The 18,633-nt window shown below is 37.5% G+C and overlaps 1 protein-coding gene across 3 annotated transcripts in view; it reads left to right on the top strand.

The window, feature by feature from the left end:
• Nucleotides 1-18,633, top strand: part of zfhx4 (zinc finger homeobox 4) — a 314,082-nt gene that overhangs the window by 91,479 nt on the left and 203,970 nt on the right. For 2 of the 3 annotated variants that reach the window (XM_055182915.2, XM_055182907.2), the window contains exon 3: nucleotides 1,878-1,988. The exons of the other annotated variant lie outside the window; for it this stretch is intronic. The gene's annotated coding sequence lies outside the window, so the exon portion shown is untranslated. The remainder of the gene's footprint in view (nucleotides 1-1,877; nucleotides 1,989-18,633) is intronic. 3 annotated transcript variants of the gene reach the window in all.

Raw genomic sequence — 18,633 nt, 5'->3', positions numbered from 1 at the left:
ATGTTCGACAGCAACTTATCCTTCGATAGTCATATCGCCAACGTCTGCCGCACAGCATTCTTCCATCTTAGAAATATCTCGAAAATACGCCATATACCGTCTACATCTGATGCAGAGAAGCTTATCCATGCTTTTATGACATCTAGAATAGACTAGTGTAACTCGCTACTCTGGGGATGCCATGCAGATCAAGTAAACAAGCTTCAGCTAGTTCAAAACGCTTCCGCAAGGGTACTTACTCGATCTAAAAAGTATGACCACATAAGCCCAATTCTGGCATCTTTACACTGGCTACCAGTTAAATATCGCATACAATTTAAAATATCACTAATCACCTACAAAGCTTTAAATGGCCTAGCACCCTCATATCTTAGAGAATTACTATCAGAATACAATCCATCACGCACACTACGGTCGCAAAATTCTGGTCTCTTGATTATCCCTAGACTATCAAAAGTGTCTAAAAGTGGAAGGTCATTTTCCTACTTAGCCCCTAAGCTCTGGAATGATTTACCAACCGATGTCCGAGAATCAGACACAGTCGATAATTTTAAATCTAGACTTAAAACTTTTCTCTTCAACAAAGCATTCGCATAATTTGTCTAGTAAAAGTACTTAACTCGAAATAGTTATCTGTACGGAACAAAGCACTCGCGGTCATAACACAGATCAACCAAATAAATAAATAAAAATCTTATCTTAACCTATAGTCGGATTGCGATTTTGGAACTTTCGTGTTCTTGTGAATAGTATGCCATACAAACCCGTTTGCCACTGAACCTGCATTAACGACGACAGTGGGGCCTCCAGCCTTAGTCAAACGGGTTGGCACGTATGGTTGGGTTGTGATTTTGGCGCTTTCTTTGTATTGCAAATAGTATGCCATACAGACCCGTTTGGCACTGAACCTGCATTAACGACGACAGTGGGGCTTTTGGCCTTAGTCAAACGGGTTGGCACGTATGGTTGGGTTGTGATTTTGGCGCTTTCTTTCTATTGCGAATAGTATGCCATACAGACCCGTTTGCCACTGAACCTGCATTAACGACGACAGTGGGGCCTCCAGCCTTAGTCAAACGGGTTGACACGTATGGTCAGGTTGCGATGTTGGCGTTTTTTCGTGATCTTGTAAATAGTATGCAATATAGACAAAATCCCTCCTAGGACTTTTATTTTTATTTCCTCGGCTAAACAACCCGGGGTTTTTGTTTTTTTTCTCCTAGGGGGTTTTTTACCCCGGGGAGGTAGCCTGCTTGGGCTTAACTTAGCTTCTTCTTCTTGACATTACATTAGTAATATGCTCGCTCATAATGTCGCGTCATAGCCGCAGCAAATTTGACTGCTTATGCTATTGTGTATTATGTTATGCTATCTGTCGTTTTTCTGTGCTTTTACTGCTTTTATTAATGTAAAGCTGCTTTGAAACAATTGAGTATTGTGAAAAGCGCTATATAAATAAAATTGAATTGAATTGAATTGAATAATAGCGGTATTGCGGAAAGCCGGAAATACTCGTCATTGGCAGGGAAGCGTTTTCTCTTGATTGACGAGATAACTCGTCAATGGCGTCGAAAGAGTTAAGCTATATTATCTCCAAGCTTTTTTGGTAGTTTTAGAGTACACGTGAGTGTATATTAGTGTGGCGTGTGGCATCACATTTAACCTCTTAACAACTCCTGTAGATACGCTGTGTGTCTCTGGGACTGAAATGTCAACTTTGGCGTAGCAAGCGCAATGCTTTACTATTTGAGCTACAGAAATCCTCCTCACTGTCCCTGCATATTTATGGTTTCCTAATCACTGTTTGTTCAAATGTTTTATTTTTTTATAGGCTGTTTGATCAAGCCTCAAACAATAAACGTAATTCGCTGTTACAGGTATGAAGGCTGCTATCTAAAGGTGTGGTTTATTCTGCCATTTCACAGAGCCATTTCTCCTTCTGACCTACAGAAGCCATTTCCTACGCTGACTGCCTCCTGTAATTGAAGGTACTTGTGGTGATTTCACACAATCAGTGTCTCATATTCAATGGGATGAAAGTGATTCAAAGATGGGAGACCCATTTGAAAAGCTTCATAGGAAATAGTCAATTATCTATACAATAGGTTACTAATACCTGTCTCCTATTCTCGTGCGCTGCCTATTTCCACATTATAGATTTATGGCATATTTTCAATCTATAGGAGCTGGATCTGCACTGATCTGACTGAAGCCCTCATCTTTTAAATCTTTTATAATGAAAATAAAGAAAATGTCTTGATTTCCATCCTGGGCTCTTTGTGGTCTGATAGCACAAATGGTTTAGATAACCTTTGCTGATGTGGTATCAATAATACTCCACAATCTGCCTGAAAGGAAGCGTTTTGAGATAGCTGGAGAAAAAGCAGAGTTAGAAGTTTAAAGCCTAGAGGAATTTAAAATCTCACCGTGTGTCTCAATCAGCTCCCTTGTTCAGTAGTCAGGGCACTGATCAGGGAGTCAGCCATTTTAAGGGCTGTCTCAATCGCAAAATCCGTTCAGTGCACTGGAACGGTTGTTCCCTAAAAATTCCCACAATGCAACACAAAAACCAGTGAGCATTGATGTTCCCTATGTTCCCTAACCGGACATCACGTGACCTTTTCTGAAGCTCGCCAACCGAACATCACGTGATCCAACTCAATAAACTTTATGAAATGTTACAGAACTTTTATAAAGACAAACGTTTGTTTTAATTGTAAATATAAACACACATTGCTACACAGTAAGGGACCACAATCTACTCAATATTTAAAATAATAATATTTATTTAAAATTGTAAATATATTTATTACATGAAAAATGTAATTATATGCCTCCAATTTTATGCACAGATATGTAAGAGAATAATGACAGCATTTTTCACAACGTACTGTTTTTAAAATTAAGTCTGAGAGATGTTGGTTTTGCCGGTTGTTAATGAGTAACAGCTACGAGTTATTACTACGCGCTTAAGCAGCCACGTGACACAAAAATAAGTGAACATTGTCCCAATGTGAAGTGAGCTAGGGTCCTTACCAGTGCCCGAACCTGTGTACACGATATACTGATTCACGACCTCGGGAGCTAGGGAACGAATTGAGACACACGGTCAGTTATTTTTAGCTAATGAAATGACATATAATAGAAATAATCGTTTAGTCATCATGTACTTACCCTTATGTCGGTTCGAAACTGTGTATCTTTAGTTAGTGAAAATACAATAGTCACTTTCTTCACGCACTTTCAATCACTGGCATTCTTATGCTTCACATTTTCCGAAATTATACTCTGGGTGAGAAACAAATTAAATTTGAAAGTTGTTTTTTATTGCTAATCTTGGAACGATTTGCGAAAAGTCAAGAGATTTCAGTATAAACTTGCACATTTATTTCTTTCACAACCAAATGATCTGGCCAATGCTATCCATATTCATTTTACAGTTCTTACTGTGAGTCAACAATTGCCTATTTTATTTTAATTCTCCGAAGGAATTTTGGGATAAACATCCAAGGCAGAGTTCATCCTTAAATGAAACCTAACTGGAAACTCTAATAAATCTCTTGAGCTACGAAAGAGCAACCTCTGAGCAATAAAAACTTTCCTCCGGGAATCCATTAATTGCTTCATTTGCACACGACAACATACGAGAAGGGGGGATTTTGAAGCTTCAGGATATTATTCACAACAGAGTTATTTTGATGTATCGCCTCTGATGCTGTTGGAGCTCTGGAATCTGCCTTGGGAAGCGCTGGGATCATGGGGCTGAGGTTTTGAAGCGTAAACCCCTTTTTGAAATTCTGTTATTGGCTGCTATTGGTTTCGCACTAGAAAACAGGAGATACCTTATTCGAACATACGGCATAGGTGGCATATCTTAGCCCGAGCTGCTACAAACAGGTCTATGAAAGACAGTTTTGTCTTTTAATATGACAACATTTTGTTTTTGTTTCTTTTTTGGTGGAAGTCTCCTTTCTCATATAAAGGGTCTACTGGGAAATTAAGTGTTATAATGAAAAGCTCTTCTCTCCATGGATAATATTAGCACAGCGTAACACTTTAAATTATTCACATCAAAAACTCATTGTTTGTTACTTGACAGTGGTGGAGAGGATGACGGCGGTCTGATGAATTATACATCAGGCAGAAAGCGTTTCTGAATGAATCATTGAAATGGGCTGTATAAAATCTAACCGTGTATTTTGTTGCGGTATGTCGTGTTTGTTGTTGGCGGTGGAGTTTTGTATCACCTTGCTGTGATATAATATTATTCACATCTAAGCAGCGACCTCAGACGCTAAAGAATATGTTCACACTTATGAATTTGGGTTTAAATAACGCAGATAAATGTGAAATAATATAATATATTTAATAATGCGAGATAAACAAATAGCCGTATGTGTCGGTGTTGCATCATTGATTCCTGTTGAAGCAACAGAAAGATTACATCATTACTGGTATGTTATCGGGAGAAGATCTTGGTTTTGTTACTCCTAGATCGATTCAAGGTTTGTATTGATGAAACTGGCCACAAAAGTGTTTAAAGTATTTCAACCAAAACACAAACATTTAAGCTTCATATTCCAAACAGCCAGTATATTGGGAAGTAATGACTGCCCAACATAATTTGTACAAGTATATTTGAAGAGTTTGGTTCCAAAACGCAATAAATCCATTTTGACAAATTTTGGTAAAAATGTGATTTCTATACCAAGAAAGTGACAAGATGAAAACCAATATTTTTTGTTACAAACTTTCACATTTAGGTTATAATAACATTAAAAATTCTAACCCATAATAAGATTTTCAAAGATTTATCATAAAAACGGATTATTTCTTCCACAAAATGCAATAAATCCAAAGTTTTTTTCAAAATGCTATAAATCTATTAAATCAATATATAAATGTGCATTCACCTTTGCCATTGTATATACATTTAGTTGACTAGTGGTATACACCTATTAAAAAAGAAACATTTATGGCATTTATCAAAACACTTACTTTTGCTGTCATCCTTGGGACGCTGAACTTTTTCGACAGCGATCAGCTGTAAAATGTTTTGGTCCTACTCGATTTTGGTTGACTTTGCGTAAAATAATGGAAAGTTTTTCTTAAGATCCACTGCGGTCAATGTGTTAGCATGACAGAAGCTTGATGCTGTCGTGTGAGAACAAGCAACAGCCGGCATTTTTCCTTCGCCTGAGTTTCTTTCACGTAAAATATTTGTTTTTGATGGGTTTCCTCCCCGCCACAGAAAACCAACACAGGTTTATCAATGCCATCAAAATTATTATTTTGTTTGTTTTTTGATCACAAAGTACAAAGTAGATGAGGAAAACTAGGATTCTATGTGTATTCCAAGCGCCGCCATTGTTGTTTACAATGCATGGAATGGTGCGCTGTGATTGGTTAAGTGGATTTATTGCATTCTGCAGGACTGGCGTTTGTTGCGGCTTGGAAAAAAGGGAGAAATGCTATCAGAATTACATGGCGGATATCAGATTTTACGTAAAATTAAGAATTTACTTTTTAATACTGACCTGATACAATGCTGATTTTGGCGGTAACTATTTTTTAAATTGCGTTTATCGCGTTTTGGAATCAAACTCTTTATTTGTAGCAATAGCCAAAAATACATTGTATGGGTCAAAATTGTCGTTTAAAAAAAAATGAAGATATTAAGTAAAGATCATGTTCCATAAAGAAATTTTTGTAAAATGCCTACCGTAAATATATTATAAATGTATTTATCATTAGTAATATATGTTGCTAAGGACTTACTTTGGACAACTTTAAAGGTAATTTTCTCAATTTAGATTTTTGTGCACCATCAGATTCCAGATTTTCAAATAGTTATAATAACAAACCACATACCAATGGATTTTAATAAAGCTTATTTTCTATATTCAGCTTTTGTACACTGAAATAAATGATTCATTCAATGTACTCAATTTCTTTAAGGTAAGCGTTTGCAATCAATTTATTTAAGCTACATTTAAACAAAAGTTTTTTGTTTTGTTTTGTATTTCTAATTGTTTTGTTTAAATGTAGCTTAAATAAATTGATTGCTACCACTTACCTTAAAAAAATTGAGTACATTTAATAAATCATTTTTTTCAGTGTATAATGTATGAATCCCATTTTTTCTTTCTTTTTTTTCTTTTCTTTTTTTTTTTTTTACAAAAAAATGACATTTATGGCTGGTTTTATGGTCCATGGTCACAAATGTTTTTAGTTCATATGAAACAGATATCGTTTATCAATATTACTTATAATATTAACATTTGATGTCATATTTTTTATGTTATGTGATTAATATTTAAATGTTCATTAAATAATATATAGCTCTCTGACCCACAAGTAAATTCCTTAAAAAATATTTTTTTGACATTTACACTCTTAAATATTAATGTATTAAGGGTGGTAATGCCATAGAAGAACCTTTATTGGTTCCCTGAAGAACGTTTTAGCCAAAGGTTCCTAAAATATATATTTTTTTAAATAATCCTTTTCTACCACAAAGTACTTTTTGTGCAACAGATGTTAAATGCTCTTTATGGAACCATACAGCCTGACAAATTTTTGTGCATTTGGCAGATGCTTTTATCCGAAGTGACTTACAGTACAGTGCATTCAAGGTACTATATATGTTTTATCAGTATGTGTGTTCCCCTAGAATCAAACCCATGACCTTTGCATTGCCTGGTGAACTACAATTCAATATGCAGCAATTTTTATAACACATATTGAAATGTTTTCCATCTCAGAATAGAGGATGACAAAGTCTGTTCCAAACTGATAAGTTGACCCTATATTTCACGTTGATGGTGGTAGTGGTGAAACAGGAAGTGATGTTTCGTTTCTGCATCACTGATGTGGAAAATGTACAGTAAGCACAGGAAGCAAACGGAACGGAAGTGCAACAACAGTAACTAATGAATGCCCCGTTAGTTTCACTTAAAAATGTATTATGTTTAAAACTTTATAAAGCAGGATGGTCATTACTGTTCTCTCAAACTGTGGTTTGGGCTGCTTCGAACAAAGTGTGTTAATTAATTCATTGTGTTAAGTTGTTTTATGTTAATCCCTGATTGTGAAATTACCACCAAGAGTATCACTTTAACTAAATGGAAAAAAATGAAAAATGCATTAAGAAACACATGTGGTTACTGCAGGGTGATTAAGTTTAGGGCAGTGATTCACTAAATATTTAACAGCTTTGCCTGGTACAAAGTATATCATGAATTATAGATTAGGAGAATTAGAATATCTTGATGTAGAACACTGTTTAAAGAATTAACCTACATTTGGGAGGAGCAATTACCATTGTAATAAATGATTTTGCAGTGAAGACGGCGCTTCCATTCTTTATTCTTAATTAATTTCTCCATATTATAACAAAAGGACTGATTCTCTTCCCTCATTAGTCTATGCCACTTTTGGGGTCTTTTGTTTTTGATAAATGAGAGGCCGTCGTAAAAAGTATGGTCGGTGCACAAATCTCCTCTCTTCGCTCTACCAAACGCTCATATTATCGCTAATATGTTTAAATTTAAACTTGTATTAATATCACAAACATCATTTATTAAAATAGTTCAATAGAACCAATGGCAAAGACTGGGGATGCATGCGGTGCATTTAAATTTTGTCGGGCGATCTGTATGGCCTCCGCTTTGTGACTGTCCGTAATGGGGGCTGTATTTAAATGAAGGTCATTCCCCTGTGGCAAGGAAGGGATGGTGGGGGATCATCCTAAGCAAACGCTCTGTCCAGAAGACCCTTGCTTAAAGGATAACAGTCTGGCCCTGTTTGGTATATGAATAGAGCAAGCTAATTGGCTTTCCATAGATGCAGGTTGAATCTGACCCAGACGGCTCTTTGTAATGGGGCCTCTCTCTCTCTCTCACCCCTGCACCCTGGCCCCTGGATGAGTGCTGCACCACTGATGTACCACCAGCTATATCTGCCATCTGGGCCTGTTTAGCTGGAGATAATATTTAACTAGAAAGTGATGTTTCAGACAGACCACAATTAAGTTGACTAGGGGGAGTGGTCTGCACCATCCAAAATAAGACCTTTTCAAACCCCCAAAAATGTAGATGCAAATGCTAAATAAGCGATCGTGGTTATACGTACAGTAAATCTAGGCTTTGAGAGGGTTTGGTTGGTATACAGCACAGTTCACCATTTCATGATGCTAAGCAAATCTGACAGTAAGACAGGAAGTTTTTCATGCTTTTGTAGTCATCAAATGACTTTATCAAGCATATGTGTTGCATCATTCACCCAAACAGTATGTAATGGCAAACAATTGGGTCAACATTGATATCAAACATCATCCCATCGTTTCGATTTCCTAAGAGAATATCGAGGTGTACTCAATCGCAGCAGCCAATAACTAAAGCATCAGTAGCAAAACAGCACAAACGCCTTACAAATATGACACAGAGCATCAACATTTGGATGAAGCTCATTTATATTCTTGTTTGCTGAGCCCGTGATAGGGAGCCGTTTGGCGGTATAATTATAAAACTGTCAAATATGTGTCTCATGTACAGCCTCTGTGTCACTGGCGTATGTTTCTGGGCCAAGTTTCATTATCTCCCCTGGGTCATTATGATAGCGCTCTTGTATTAGCAGTTAAGCATCTTAACATAGTGTAAAGAGAAACAACACGTCCAATCCGGCTCCTCTTTGTTGCCGATAATCTAAGGACACATCATGGGATGTCAGAGCGGTTCGAGCAGTTCATCTGTGGTGCTTTTAAAGATTCATGAGTAAGCAAATATGTATTCAGAGCTGTCATTCTAAAGGTTGAGGCTAATGCATTATGGGTAAAGGACATATTTTTCAACAGTAAAGCAGGGGTGTTGATACAAATAACTTGAGGCACACATCTTTCATTTACACTTGACTATTCTTTAACCCTTAACTTTCCACTGTTTAAGGTTGCGGACGATTTACTATTTATATATACGTACTGTATTTAAAAAATAATTTCCTTTATTTTGCCACCATTTGTGTTAAATGCACCATAGCTTTGGATAATTAAATAAATAAATAAATGATTCAAATTAACGAATAAATTTAATCTTACAGTTTTTGTCTTTTAAACATATGCCAAACTGCATGCAAAAGCTTTGAAATGAATATCAAACTTTAAAGTCAAACACCAAAAGTTATTTTTTCCAATAGTATATGTCCTTTAGTTCTGAAAACTGAAATGTCCTTTTGATTAGCAGTTTTCAAAAGATGTTTGCGCATCGTGCCTTACACTCAGGTGGTCTTCGTGGGCTTGTGCAATCCCCCGTTTCCATTTTTTATTGATGGCTTCTCTATACTTATTTGATTTATTTTTTTATTTGCAGGGCAGTAGGTGCAAATGGCAGGGACGTTAGATCCTATTTTAGACGCGAGGTGTGAACCAGGTAACCTCTCGGAGCGTGCGTCCAGCTGACCACCCGCCATGCTTTGTTTCTGTTTGACCTTTGGTCAAATGCCGTGCTGAAGCCTGCCAACCTTTTATGTGAAATGTGTAGCATATATCGTCACATTCTCAGAAAAAGTGGAAGTTCCCTGAAGGCTTATTAAACCCATGAAGAAAGGAAATGAATAAATTCTCAATGTGTTCCTTCGTTGAATGATAATATTGAATGAATGCTATATTTCTTTAAAGGAATAAAGGGAAGGATACTTGAATATCATTATGGTTCAATGTGGAATCCTTTGACACCAGTGAACATCTCCAGCTAAGGCAATCTCAGAGGCCACACCAGCGGGGTGGAAAACACTACCGTTTGATGTTTTCAATCATTTTCCAGCCTTTGTGTCTCTCAGTCGGTCCCTGCAGGTTGACTCTCTCTGAATAACATGTTTTTCACTTTTTGAAAAAAACTTCATTTGAAAAGAAAGCCCGCTGTTGAGTCTCTGCATGTTTACTTTCATTAGCTTTGGTCCACTGTCCCTACAGAGAGTCACATGGTTTTACCTCTGTTGCCCAAGTGATGGAGCGGAGGAGAGGCCAATCGTTTGCCTTTAACCGCGGCAAAGCCCGGATAGCCGGGATCGTGTGATGTTGCGCCACATGACGGCATTCGGAGACGGCAACTGGCCGGCCAGCAGGCAGATCCTTGCCTACAGCCGAAAAACAGACTCTCATTTATGAGCTAACAGCTAATCCAAGCCCCCATAAACACACCCTTGGTTATGTTGTGGCACGGTCAAGCAAGACCGAAGGATGATCCCGACCAGTAGGAAGGGAAACAAGGGCAGCTGATATTCCTATAACCTTTCGACCCTCAGGGGTGTCCCGCAGGGTATGATTGATGCCGTCATATCCAAACAAATGCAAGCTGACAGTTTTGGGACGATTAGTGCATTTCGGCAGCGGTGGAAAAGTGCATTACGTGTCTGAAACCTTCCTATCCAGATAGCATTAGAAATATAATGATGATTTGTGTGCAGCGCTGCAACAGAAGCGCACTTATTGCACGTAAGTGTTATAATTGGAAGTTTATTGCATTACCGGGCTGCGCAGTGTTACTTCCTGCTATTTGTCTAATGCATCCTTAAGAATAGTAATCTAATCAAAATCATTAGTTTTTCCAGGGCTTTTAGACACACTGCGAATGATTTAAAGGAAAGTCATTTACAAAATGTGCCTAGCGTGAATTAATACCTTACCTTGTAAAAAAATACACGCACGGAAAAATGCGCTATTGAACAATGCAATTTCATAACAAAGCACGTACATGCTTTCAAGATTGCCATAAGCTTGGATCATCTTTGATAAGTGGCTCCACTCAAACCTAAATGTGTTTTTGTTCCACGCCGTTTTGCTTAATATCCATTTTAGTTACAAGGCTTCTTTATTAGATTTATCATCAAGGCTATTTTCCCGGCCGCATTTTTCATGCAAAGCGTGTTTGGGGCAGTCAACCTGTGACCTCGTAGGGTGCATCCATCGCATTGTGTATGTGAGCGTAGCCTTTAAGCACTGGAAAGTAAATACAAATCTTTCTTTTCTTTTTCTTTATGCATGTGAATTTCATTCAGAGAGACCCAGCGGCTGTCTAATGCTTCACTTCGGGCTTAGAAGTGACAAGGTGGAGAAATGCCTGATTGTGGTGTGATATGATGGCCAGTGGCTTCTGTGTGTGAGGGTCCCAAAAACACACCCCATCCTCCCTACACACGCACACACATATACCATAGCCAGTCTCCCCAGGGAAAGAATAGACTGTCTTGCGCTTACCATCCCTATAGAAGTGAATAAAATAAAAATGAGATATTCAAGTGACAGCCCATGCTTTAAATGATCGTGGCAAAAGCCATGAGTCCATACATTTTTCATTTCATCAACAAAAAAGCCATTGTCTGTGAGAAAGATTTCTTGCTCTTATTTTGAGAATAATACAATTTGATGATCTTGAATTTTGGTGGAAATTTAGCCGAGCTGCATGGCACATCGAGCATGCAGGTACTGGTGGCGTTAGTCAATATAATGTAATTCTGGTAATGTCTGTTAATTCATATAAATCTTTTGTTGCGGGTGTTTGGCCTCACCTGCCAGGGGTGACCAATAGCTGCCCTCTGAACTGCTTCTGTCAAGCTATGTAATTGAGTGCTTCCTTAATTTATGAGGCAGCTTCCTCCATTAACAACAAAATCTCGGGAATTAAAGAAGAAACGGACCTTCGCTCGCCCGCGCTGAGCATCGGCCGGATAACCAACAAACTGTGATAAATGACTGAGGCCGTCCTCCAGCCTTGACTTTGAAAAATACCATCTCTGAATTTCAGGTCAGACTCTGACAACAATTAAAAAGAAAAGAATAAATAGACAACGACCCTTTTTTCTGCTGTTTTCTTCTGTATGTTGCCATAAAACACGGTGATCTGTTGACAGGATGTGCATATGCAAAGGAAAGCAGTCGTAGTTGCCCTCTGACTGATCATATCATTAAACTGCTAATTTTGCAGTATGAGGCACAGGGGAGCTGTTTCTGCCATTAGCCTTCACTGTCTCTTCTGTACTTTAAATCTTGTGCTAAACATAGAGTCCATTCACAGCTTTTAATGCATATAGTAGTGTGTACTATATTTTAAAGTCAACATGCAATCACAAAAATGACATAATTGACTTAATGCATGTTGTGGTGGGGGTGTTGTAAAAGATGAATCTGTGTGTGTCATAATCATGCATGTAGTTACATAAATGTGACCCAGTCTGTACCCAGCTGAAGTCTGTTTTCTACATAAAATCATTCTATATAATGTAAAGAACAGTCTGTAAAAATATAACCTTGATATATTTAATATTGACTGAAAAGGTCATGTAAAGATTGAAATTTAAATGAAATCAATGATGCTCCTAATCTCATCATTAGATTATTACATTTTAACTTGGATTTCAAAGATAGGGTCACAAAAAATACAGTATATGACTATAAATGATTACCTTTGTAATATTTAATCAAAAAACTTTCCCTGAAATTACTTATTTGACTTATTTTAGTGTTCCTATAGCCCCATTGAGTTAGCAGTACAAAAGGTCATGGGTTCGAATCCAGGAAACACGCATACATGTAAATGTAAAATTTAATGCTGACATCAGTTATGCCAGGGGGTTTTCAAACTTTTCATTTTCCGACCCACTTAACTCTTTAACGGCCATTGCTTATCTCAGCAATGATGAGTATTTCCGGCTTTTCGCAATACCGCTATTATCCATCCGCAAATTATAAAACCGGAATTTCGCCCTAGAGCAAGCAGCGGCAGAAACCTACACTGTATAAAACACTGCCTTAAATTTTTTTATTGAATCAACTTAGATTTACAAGTCATTACAACTTACCATTATTTATCTTGACTAGAGATGAGTTGTTATAACTACAGGTGAGTTGTTATAACTTATAAAATGAAGTTGACTTTTTTAACTATATAAGTTGTAACAACTCATCTCTTGTCAAGATAAATAATAGTAAGTTGACATGACTTGTAAATCTGAGTTGATTTAACAAAACTTTTTAAAGCAGCAAAGTATTTTTTATACTAAAGGTTTTTTTTGTTTTGTTTTAAAGCAGATGGTCTGTTCTTTAAAGGAACAAGCCCACATTTTGGGTGTTTAGCTTATTCACTGCATCCCCCAGAGTTAGATATGTCCATACATACCTTTCTCATCTCCGTGCGTGCTGTAACTCGGTCTGACGCAGCCCCCGCTAGCTTAGCTTAGCACAAAAACTGAAAGTGAATGGCTCCAGCTTGCAAACTGCTCCCAATAAGTGATAAAATAACGCGAACATTTTCCTATTAATGTGTTGTGATTTGTATAGTCACACCGTGTACAAATAACAAGGTCATATAAGAGACACAGCCATCTTTTAACAGTATACATACTGGGAACTATATTCTCAGAAGATGAAGCACTGCTACATTTGCACAACTCTGACCGAACTCTCTGCTCCTCACCAGGGGGCTTCACGGGTGTTGCGAGCATATCGCTCCGCCCAGTAGCAGTGCTTCGTCTTCTGAGAGTGTAGTTCCCAGTATGTATGCTGTTGGGGGATCGCTGTGTCTCATATGACCTTGTTGTTTGTGCATGTTGTGACTATACAAAGCACAACAAATAAATAGGAAAATGTTCGCGTTGTTTTGTCAATGGTTGGGAGCGGTTTGCTGGCTGGAGCCATTCACTTGCAGTCTTTGTGCTAAGCTAAGCTAGCGGGGGCTGCGTCAGACCGAGTTACAGCACGCACGGAGATGAGAAAGGTATGTATGGACTTGTCTAGCTCTGGGGGATACGGTGAATGGGCTAAATTCCCAAAATCTGGGCATGTTCCTTTAATTTGATATATTGTATGTTTATATTAAAGAAGAACATTACAAGGCATTAAGCTTTTGTGAAAATCATGAAAAATTCTGGCACTGGCTGGCAACTTTTTTAAGAGTAAATTGGGTATAATCCCATGACCGACCAACATATTTTTAAATATATTTTTTTTCTGTTTTATAATGAGTATATTTCATTTTCCTTGCCATTTTATTACTGTAATGAAAGCTTAATTGCATTATCAAACTACTTTATGACATATCATATCAAAATCATTCTCAATGCTCGTTATTAGTTCAACTAAACTGATTTTGTGTCATTCATCGCAACAGCCAAGTGACTTTGCGACCCACCTTACCCCACAAGTGGGTCCCAACCCACATTTGGAAAACCCCTGACTTATGCTGCGCAGGCTACTGGATAATGTTAGAAATATCTGAACAGCTTTTTGAACATTATTTTTTTAAAACTTACATTTTATTTTAGTATGTATCATGTATCACCCACCTTTCACCTTCAAATCAATTTCTGGTGGCTAAAATCCCACTCTACATTTTCTTCTCATTAAATTTCCTTTTTAACTTACAAATACGTCACTTTCCGGCTGCTAATGATAATCCCTACTGATTTCAAGGACATTTTTACAGTCCTTTTTGTTCATTTCATGATTAAACCCCCCTCCCACAAACCAGCCCATAGCTGTAGCAGTACATTTTCATGCTTATGGGTTATGATGCATCTCTAATATTGATTTGGGCATTTCTTGCGGGCTGCAACTTAATTCTCTCCCTCATTTTCGAAAATCCTCAAATTCACTGCTTACAGCAGCCTTTTACCAGCCTCAATCCTCTGCCTGAATAAATGACATGACTATAAGCTTCCCTAGATGTCATGGTGTAAATGTATTAGCTGCACTAAGAGACCTACTCCTAGTATAATTATGTTAGGAACCAATAAGACAGCTTGGAAATCAATATGCTAAGACAGACAGAGAACAGGGCACGGGCAGTAAACTGGGGATAGATTAGACTCGCAGGTCCCTCGCTGAGCATCCCGAACATTTAAGCTAAGTTCGACTTATCATCTCCTGCAAGGAAATCATCTGGGCTTTTTGCAACAATACTCGGGGCGATGGATTAAGTCCTCCTAGCAATTATCTTGCTCTTTTCTAATTACACGATTTTGCCCAGTTAAATCCTGCTCATTTTAATTTCACCGATATTTAACTCTCCCCTCTTGTAATTTCAATCAATATGCAGTGTCAGTTCACTGTAAGTAGTAAAACGTTCTGGTCCGGTAATTAATGCGTGCTCTTCAATTACTTAAATTTAAGCTGCGATTCATCACTTTCAAGTGCCTCTTTTTCTCCTCGCCTCGAAAAAATGAGCTAAAACTCGCAGATGCGATAAAAACAGACATTTTAATCAGACGTGTTATGATTTCGTTTTCTATTTGGCTACGGGCGGAGAAATAAGTAGCGTGATGTGTTTTAAAGGCTCTTTGTGTAAACAGAGACAGAGCTGTAATTTATATTCAACTAGAACTAAAATAAAAAGCAGTAGCCGAGGAAACAAAAGCCGTCCCTTTCTGGTACAGTACATCTGCTCAAACCCAATCAAGCTTTCAAAGGCACGGCAGCGAACAATAGCCCCCATCAGCCAGGAACAAAGTCAGAGACATAAGTGGTCAGAATAAGTGTGCAATTTCTGCCCATATGACTGTCCTGACACAATTGCCCTAATTTTCTTCCTTTGAAATGACTGATAAAAGACTTAGGTAATTGCTATGGAGACAGCATTTCTTCTATCACGGAAGGAGGAGGGGGGGCACTAGTAATATTGCCTTAGGGCTTAGGGACAACGTGTCAGTTTCGGCACAGTCTTATATTAATACTTGTGTCCTCTTCAGCCCCACTTCCCAAAGATCGTATTAAGTGATTGTGATTTGCTCTGACGGTGTATCGGAAATCACTCAATCACGCGAGCCGCCGACGCGGGCGCGAAAATATACAAAAACATGCAGTGGCATTGCCGGTCTAATTTTCCTGCAGTGATCACGTGATCGGACAATGGCTATGGTGATGCCCTAATGCGTTGCTTTTCTGAGGCAAATGACTTGTGAATTAAAAGGGGGTCGACCCATTCGTACGGCGTGATGTGTAGCGCTTGCAGGGAGATGGCTCACCCTGATGCTTGTGTTTTGACCCATGTCCATTCATTGCCTGACCTTGTCCCCTGAAATCAAACTTCATTTATCGGCAGGATCTCTGATTATCTGGATATTGCACCGCGCTGTGTGGCTCAACAGCAAACACTGAAACCTCGGCAGAGCATCATGGGAACTAATTGCTGCCATGATTACATCTGTTTACTGAAAATGAAACCTCTTAAACTCTTAATTGTTATTTTTTTTAATAAAAATGTAAATTATTGTTTATATTTGCAGTGGTTTATTTACATTTATGCAAAATTGATCCAAAGCGACATACATTTTTAATCAGTATGTGTGTTTCCTGGGTTCGAACTAATGACCTTTTGTGTGGCTAATGCAATGCTCTACCCCTTATCAAGCAAAGATAATTTTCTGTTGTTAAAAATCTAGTTATATGGGTGATTCTCGCCAAATTAGACTTATGAGGTGTCAAGAAACATTTTGATAAAAAAAAGTAAATGCAAAGTAAGAGGATGAAAATAAGAAGCATACAGTTACAAACATCTCTTTATGTACTACTTTGCACATGATTTCAAATGACATCATACAAACCAATTTGTTTTTCCACATTTAAGGGGAAAATTTTCATTACCGCAACGTGTCCATGACTCTATTTGGGTTCTTTGACATGGAAATATTTATAATTAAAAAATCAAAAAAATAAGAAGCTTCAGTGCATGTTATACTATAAACATTTACAGTAAAGAAACATGTGGTATTTGGTGATCATTGGTAAATGTAGAGACAATAATAACGAATGTAAATGTGTCCAAGAAAAATGTTCTCATCCTCCGCAACAATTTCAATCATTGTTTAAGCCCTCAATGAACTAACATTTTCAAAAAAAAAAAAAAATTGTTAGAAGGGACATAATTGACTGTGACACTCAAGATGGCTACCAGGTAAGCAGTTTTTTCTCTCCAGATAAAAGTTAAAATTTTGTTTGTCATAGTACCTAGACAACTTTTTAGTTCTCATTACCGAAACATGAGTTTGTAAATGCATATATTTAATGTAATATAATGTTGCGGTAATGATCATTTTTTATAATGATAATCTAAAAAATGTAAATAATTCTATAGAAAATATTTTTAAATCTGAAAATAATGGTTATAGTAAGTTCAGACCTTAATCTTATATGTGCAAAAAAATTGGCTTCAAGGGCTTTTTAAAAAAATCTGATACTGGACACCTTCTAAGTCTGGATTTTGTGAGAATCACCCATATAGAGAATCTATGTTATATATAGGTTATATTTGACCATCAGTGAAGCACTGTGAATCTACAAAACATCCCAAAGGAAACGCATGCTTTGTTACCTGTAACAAAAAAATGCACAAATGTAAATTACCATAATTTCTTTAAGTTTCGCTGTGTTAAGGTCCATGTAAAGCAGATTTCAGGCAAGTGAAGGTAGTACTTTCCCTCCTTTCCTACATGCTCTCCCTCCAGGTTTTTCTCTTAGGTGACTAAAAGCACCTCCCCTGCCCCCTCAAACTGACAAGTCCTGACTTTAAGCACAGTCCAAGCCCAAATCAAGTGAATAATACGCAGTAATGAGTTAATCAATACGTATTATGGTTTCGTTCGTCCTAAAGTGAGAGCAGAACCCGGAGTGCACAGTGGCACTAAGCAGTGAAGGGTTTGGAAAAAAATCAAGCATGTCTCTGATCCAGATAGCATCAGTCCTCCCCCAGGGATTTTCCTATTGAAGAATCCAATTTACCATGCCTGATTGATGCCGATTGGATCCCAGGGAATCGCATAACTCTTTAAGTCCCAAATAAAAAATCTAATGGATTTGTACACATCTTGTACAGATTTGCAAACTTTTAATAAACTACGTTGGTCTTTTACAATTAGTGTTTACTGGTTTTGCGGGTGATGTGGTTTGGTTATCACTCGTAGAATCGGATGCATGTTGGTAAGTGCTTTTTCCTTATTAGGCCCACATGAACACAGAGTCCCTCTTAATGCTCTGAATGCACTTTGAAAAGCATCCGTCTTTTCTCATAAGCAACAACAGGCTAGTCCTAATTGCAGGGAGAGAAAATGTATGATGCTTTGCTAGAGATAGAACAAAGACTTGTATTCTTATGGTCTAGCTTTATGCGCCATGTCTTTTTTCTCAATGAGTTCTTAGAGCATAACTGGTTCAGACCCAGATGGCAGGGCCATAGACCACCCAAATTGTGTTTTACGACCCACTGAAATATATCGCAGTATACATATAGCACTTCATCAGTCCATCAGTCTCTAATCTGATTGGATGCCTAATTAAACTTTCCAAAGTTTCCAAAATGTGTGACTTTTAGTTATAAGTTAACCAACGAAAAGCAAAACTATACACTTAAAAAATGTTGGGTTGTTTTAACCCGTAGTTGGGTCAGATATGGACAAACCCACAGTTGGGTAACAACAACACAGCATATGGTTATTTATAACCCAACAGTTGGGTTTGTCTATATTTGACTCAACTATGGGTTAAATCAACTCAGCATATTTTTTAGATTGTAAATTCTGCTTTTTATCAACTTATCTGTGAGGTTGTTTGTCCTTTAATACTTTTAGATGAATAGATTTTTTTCCATAAAT

This window comes from Misgurnus anguillicaudatus, chromosome 25 (assembly GCF_027580225.2).
Source record: "Misgurnus anguillicaudatus chromosome 25, ASM2758022v2, whole genome shotgun sequence".
NCBI classification, from domain to species: domain Eukaryota; kingdom Metazoa; phylum Chordata; class Actinopteri; order Cypriniformes; family Cobitidae; genus Misgurnus; species Misgurnus anguillicaudatus.
The sequence above is the reverse complement of the archived record's forward strand: the minus strand, read 5'-3'. Positions and strand labels throughout refer to the sequence as shown.